Source organism: Saccopteryx leptura, chromosome 3, assembly GCF_036850995.1.
Source record: "Saccopteryx leptura isolate mSacLep1 chromosome 3, mSacLep1_pri_phased_curated, whole genome shotgun sequence".
Taxonomy (NCBI): domain Eukaryota; kingdom Metazoa; phylum Chordata; class Mammalia; order Chiroptera; family Emballonuridae; genus Saccopteryx; species Saccopteryx leptura.
In genome coordinates this window covers 194,866,021-194,871,643 of record NC_089505.1, presented here as the reverse complement: position 1 = coordinate 194,871,643, position 5,623 = coordinate 194,866,021, and the positions used below count along the sequence as shown (strand labels likewise).

General features: G+C 37.5%; 1 pseudogene; it reads left to right on the top strand.

The window, feature by feature from the left end:
* The first annotated feature begins 425 nt into the window (after window positions 1-425).
* LOC136397772 (keratin, type I cytoskeletal 18 pseudogene) lies at window positions 426-1,672 on the top strand (annotated as a pseudogene).
* The last annotated feature ends 3,951 nt before the right edge of the window (window positions 1,673-5,623 follow it).

Genomic DNA, 5,623 nt, shown 5'->3' with positions numbered 1-5,623 from the left:
GTACAAATATATGCATAATGGAAGTCCCAGAAAGAAAAGAACAGAAAAAATATTTTTTAAAAATTATGGCTAATGATTTTACAATTTTAATGAAAAATATTAACCTACACATTTAAGAAGCTCAATAAACTTCAAGTGAGAAAACTCAATGAGATCTATACTTATTCATATTTCATAGTTAAACTTTCAAATACCAAAGCCAATTATAATACAGTACAAATACAATACAAAATCAATTGTGTTTTTATACATTTGCAATGAACAGTCCAAAAATTAAATTAAGAAAATAATTTCATTTATAATCATATCAAAAACAAAATACTCATGATAAATTTAACAATACTAATGCAAAAGTTATACATCGAAAACTACAAGATTGATGCTTGAACTTGACATTTGGTTTCTCTCCTTCCTCCCTGAACAACATGAGCTTCAGCATCTGCTCCAGCTTCTCCACAAACTACTGGATCCTGGGCTCCATGCAGTCGCCCAGCTACCAGGCTGGCTGGCGAACAGCGTGGCCAACATCTATGTAGGTACCAAGGGCTCAGGCTCCCGGATCTGTGTCCCACTCCACCAGCATGCAGCATGGCTGGGAGCCTGGAGGCCTGGTTATGGGGATGGCCAAGGGTCTGGCAGGCATTAGGGACTATGCAATGCATGAATGACTGCCTGGATTCTTACCTGGAAAGGGTAAGAAGCTTGGAGGCTGATGATTAGAGATTGGAAAGCAAAATCTGGAAACACCTAAAGAAGGGACCTTAGGTCAGACACTGTGGGCATTATTTGAAGACAGTTGAGAACCTGAGGGCTTAGATCTTTGCTAGTTTTGTGGACAATGACTACATCATTCTGCAGATTGACAATGCCCATCTTTCTGCCAATAACCTCAGAGTAAAGTATGAGATGAAGCTGGCCACGTGCCAGTCTGTGGAGAGTGACATCAATGGGTTCTCAAAGGTCATTGATGACACCAATATCACTCAGCTGCAGAGGGAAACAGAGATCCAAACTCTCAAGGAGGAGCTGCTCTCCATGAAGAAGATGCATGAAGAAAAAGTAAATAGTTTACAAAACCAGATTGCCATCTCTGAGTTGTCCCAAATCTTAGGATCTCAGCAAAATCATAGAAGACACTGGACCCAATGTGATGAGCTGGCTTAGAAGAGAGGATCTTAACAAGTTCTAGTCCCAGCAGATTAAAGAAAGAGAGCACCAGTGTAGTCACCTTGCAAACTGCTGAGATAGGAGCTGCTGAGATGACACTCATGGAGCTGAGATGTATAGTTCAGTCCTTGAAGATCTACCTGGACTCAGTGAGAATCTGAAGGCCATTTTGGAGAGCAGCTTGAGGGAGAAGGAAATGCGCTATGCCATGTGGATGAAACAGCTCAACAGGATCTTGTTGTACCTGGAATCAGAGTGGGCCCAGACCTGGGCAGAAGAGTAGTGCCAGGCCCAAGAGTCTGAGGCCCTGTTTGACCATCAAGGTCAAGCTGTGGCTGAGATCACCACCTACTGTCTCCTGCTAAAAGAAAGGGAGGACTTAAATCTTAGTGACGCCCTAGACAACAGCATCTCCATGTAATCCATCCAAAAGACCATCTTCCACAAAATTGTGGATGGCAAAGTGGTGTCTGAGGTCAATGACACCTAGGTTCTGAGGCATTAGAATCAGAAGAAGAGGCCAATGAAATGTTTAGAGATTATTTAACATTAAAAAAACCCCTATAAAACATCATTGAAGGAACTTAAGGAAGACCTATATAAATGGGAAGATGTCCTGTGTTCATAAATTTGAAGACTTAATATTAAAATAGCAACACTTCCCAAACTGATCTACAGACTCAGTACAATCTCTTTAAAAATTTGAGCTGTCTTTTTTTGTATAAGTTAGCAAGCTGATCTTAAAATTCATATAGAATTACTAAAGAGCCAGAATAGCCAAAACAATATTAAGAAAGAAAACAAAGTAGGAGGACTTCAAAACTTACTACAGAACTAATCAATGTGGTACTGGTGTAAAGCTAGACATATAGCTCAATAGAATAGAATTCAGAGTTCAAAAATAAACCCATACACTTACAGGCAATTGATTTTTGACAGGTGTGCTAAGAAAATTAAATCAGAAAAGTATGGTCATTTTAATGAATATGCTGAGACAACTGAATAACAACATGCAAAAAAAAATCTTGGATTTCTATGTCACACCATATGCAAAAATTAACTCAAAATGGATCAGAAGTCTAATTATAAAAAGTAAAAGCATCAAACTCTTAGAAGAAAACATAGAAGTTAATTTTCATGATCTTGGATTGAGCAGTAGTTTCTTAGATGTGACACCAAATATAAAAGTGCCAAAAGGAAATATAGAGAAATTGGACTTCATCATAATTAAAAACCTTTGTGCTTTTGGCCTGACCTGTGGTGGCACAGTAGATAAAGCGTCGACCTGGAATGCTGAGGTCGCCGGTTCAAAACCCTGGGCTTGATGCTTCCTGCTCCTCTCTCTGTTCTCTCTCTATCTATCCCTCTCTCTCTCTCCCCTCTCTCTCTAATAAAAATGAATAATTAAAATCTAAAAAAGTAAATAAATAAATAAAAATTAAAAAAAACCCCAAAAACTTTTGTGCTTTTAAGAACACAATCAAGAGAGCAAAAGGACAAATCACAGGATGGAGAAAATATTTACAATTCATATAGTTATAAAAAACTCTTATCTAGAATATATAAAGCACTCTTAAAACTCAACAATAAAAAGACAAGTAACCCCCCCCCCAAAAAAAAGACAAGTAACCCTTCTTTAAGAATTGGTGAAGCCTGATTTGCAGTGGCGCAGTGGATTAAAGTGTCGACCTGTAACGCTGAGGTTGCCGGTTCAAAACCCTGGGCTTGCCTAGTCAAGGCACATATGGGAGTTGATGCTTCCTGCTCCTCACTCCTTCTTTCTCTCTCTCTCTCTCTCTCTCTCTCTCTCTCTCTCTCCCCCCTCTCTAAAAAGAATAAATTAAAAAAAAAGAATTGGTGAAAGATTTAGACATTTCTTTTAAAAAAGTATACAAATGGTCAATAAGCATATGAAAAAATTTCACTACAAGTCATTGGGAGATGCTGTCAAAACCATGAGATATCCATTGACAAAACAACACATAATAAGTGCTGGCAAGGATGTGGAGAAAAGGGAACCCTCCTGCACTGCTGATGGGAATGCAGACTGGTGCAGCCACTGTGGAAAACAGTATGGAGATTCCTCAAAAAATTAAAAATTGAACTACCTTTTGACCCAGCCATCCCACTCTTAGGAATATATCCTAAGAATATCAAATCACTGATTCAAAAGAAGAAATGTACCCTCATGTTTATTGCAGCATTGTTTACAATAGCCAAGATCTGGAAACAGCCCAAGTGTCCATCAGTGGACGAGTGGATTAAAAAGCAGTGGTAAAGCAGTGGTACTACGGAGTGAAATAAGTAAATCAGAAAAAAACAAGAACTACATGATTCCATACATTGGTGGAACATAAAAACGAGACTAAGAGACATGGACAAGAGAGTGGTGGTTACCAGGGGTGGGGGGAGGGAGGACGCAGGAGGGAGGGAGGGAGAGTTAGGGGGAGGGGGAGGGGCACAGAGAAAACTAGACAGAGGATGACGGAGGACAATCTGACTCTGGGTGAGGGGTATGCAACATAATTTAATGACAAAATAACCTAGACATATTTTATTTGAATATATGTACCCTGAATTATTAATGTCATCCCATTAACATCAATAAAAATTTATTTAAAAAAAAAAAAAAAAAAAAGCAGTGGTACATATACACAATGGAATATTAACATGGCTGTGAAAAAGCAGGAAATCTAACCTTTTGCGACAACATGGATGGACCTGGAAACTATTATGCTAAGTGAAATAAGCCAGGCAGAGAAAGAAAAATATCATATGACCTCACTCATTTGAGGAATCCAATGAACAATGTGAACTGAAGAGCGGAATAGAGGCAGAGCCAGGGTCAAAGGGACCAGAGGGAAAGTGGACAGAGGGAAAGGGGATGAGATTGGTGAAATTATATATATAATTACATAACACAGCATTACAGAAAGTAGGAAAGCAAATCCTGGAGGGAAGGGGGGAAGCCATTGGGGGGAGGGAGGCAAGGGGGATGTTGAGGGAAACACGGGGGTGGTGGGGAGATATATTTGGTGGGACACTTGAATCTATGTAAACACAATAAATTAAAATCAACAATAATTAAACAACAAAACAACAACAACAACAAACAAAAATAACCCCCATGAGATACCACTTCAAGCTCATTAAGGTGGCTAAAATAAAAAGACAGATAATAACAAGTGTAAACAAAGATATGGAGAAACCTAAACCCTCATCCATTGCTGGTGGTAATGTAAAGCAAAGCAGCCACTTCAGAAAAGTTTGATAGTTTTTCAAAAGTTAAACATCAAGTTACTACTAGATATTATCCAGCATTTTCACCCCATGTATATATTCAAGAAATTAAAAATATAAGTTCTAAGCAAAACCTGTGAATGTTTTCAACAGCATTATTCATGATAGCCAAAAAATGGAAATGATTTACATTTCTATCAACTAAGGTAAAGAATAAAGAAATAAAGAAATGCTGTATATCTATGTAATGGAAATAATTTAACAACAAAATTGAATGAACTGCTGATACATGCTACAATTTGGATAAACCTGGAAAACATTAAGCTAAGTGAAAGAAACCAGGTGTTAAAGAACATATTATATAATTTCCTTTATGTGAAATAGGCAGAATAGATAAATCTATAGAAACAGAAAGTAGATTAAAGAGTTGTTAGCAGGAGGGAAGTGGAGAGTGCCTGCTAATGGTTCTGAGATTCCTTTTGTGTAAAGAAAATACTTCAAAATATAGTAACAATGATGGTTGCATAACTGTGAATATACTAAAAACAGTTTAACTATATAGTGTAAAGGGGTGTATGTCAAAGTATGGTATGTAAATTATACCTCAATTACTCTGTTATTTAAAACATTTATATATTTTTAAATTATTTTTTTTTATTTTTCAATTACAGTTGACATATAACATTATATTATACATCCTGGTGATTAGACATTATATAATTTACTAAATGGTTATCTAAGTAAATTTTGTACCCATCTGACACCATACATAGTTATTAGAATATTACTGACTCTATTCCCTGTGCTGTACTTTACATCCCCATGACTGTTCTGTAACAACCAAATTGTATTTCTTAATCCCTCTACCTCATATTGAGAGAGTGGTACACTTATGAGCATGGGCACTATTTGGAATGGATTACTTGGGTTGTTGAGCATCAGATGGCAATAAAAATTAACAGCCTAAGATGACTCTTTTAAACAAAACAAGCGATATTATTTTCCATAGAAGAATGCATTATCCCCTAAAGGCACTTGTATCAGTCAGGGTTTTCCAGAGAATTAGAACCAATAAGATATATATATCTTATTGTTTGATCCCTTCTCAGGGCACACATAAGAAGTAAACATCTGCTTCTCCTCCCCTCCCCCCCTTCCGGTTGCACAGCCAGTGGTTCAGTTGGTTCCAGCGTGGGCTCTGGGCACTGAGAATAGC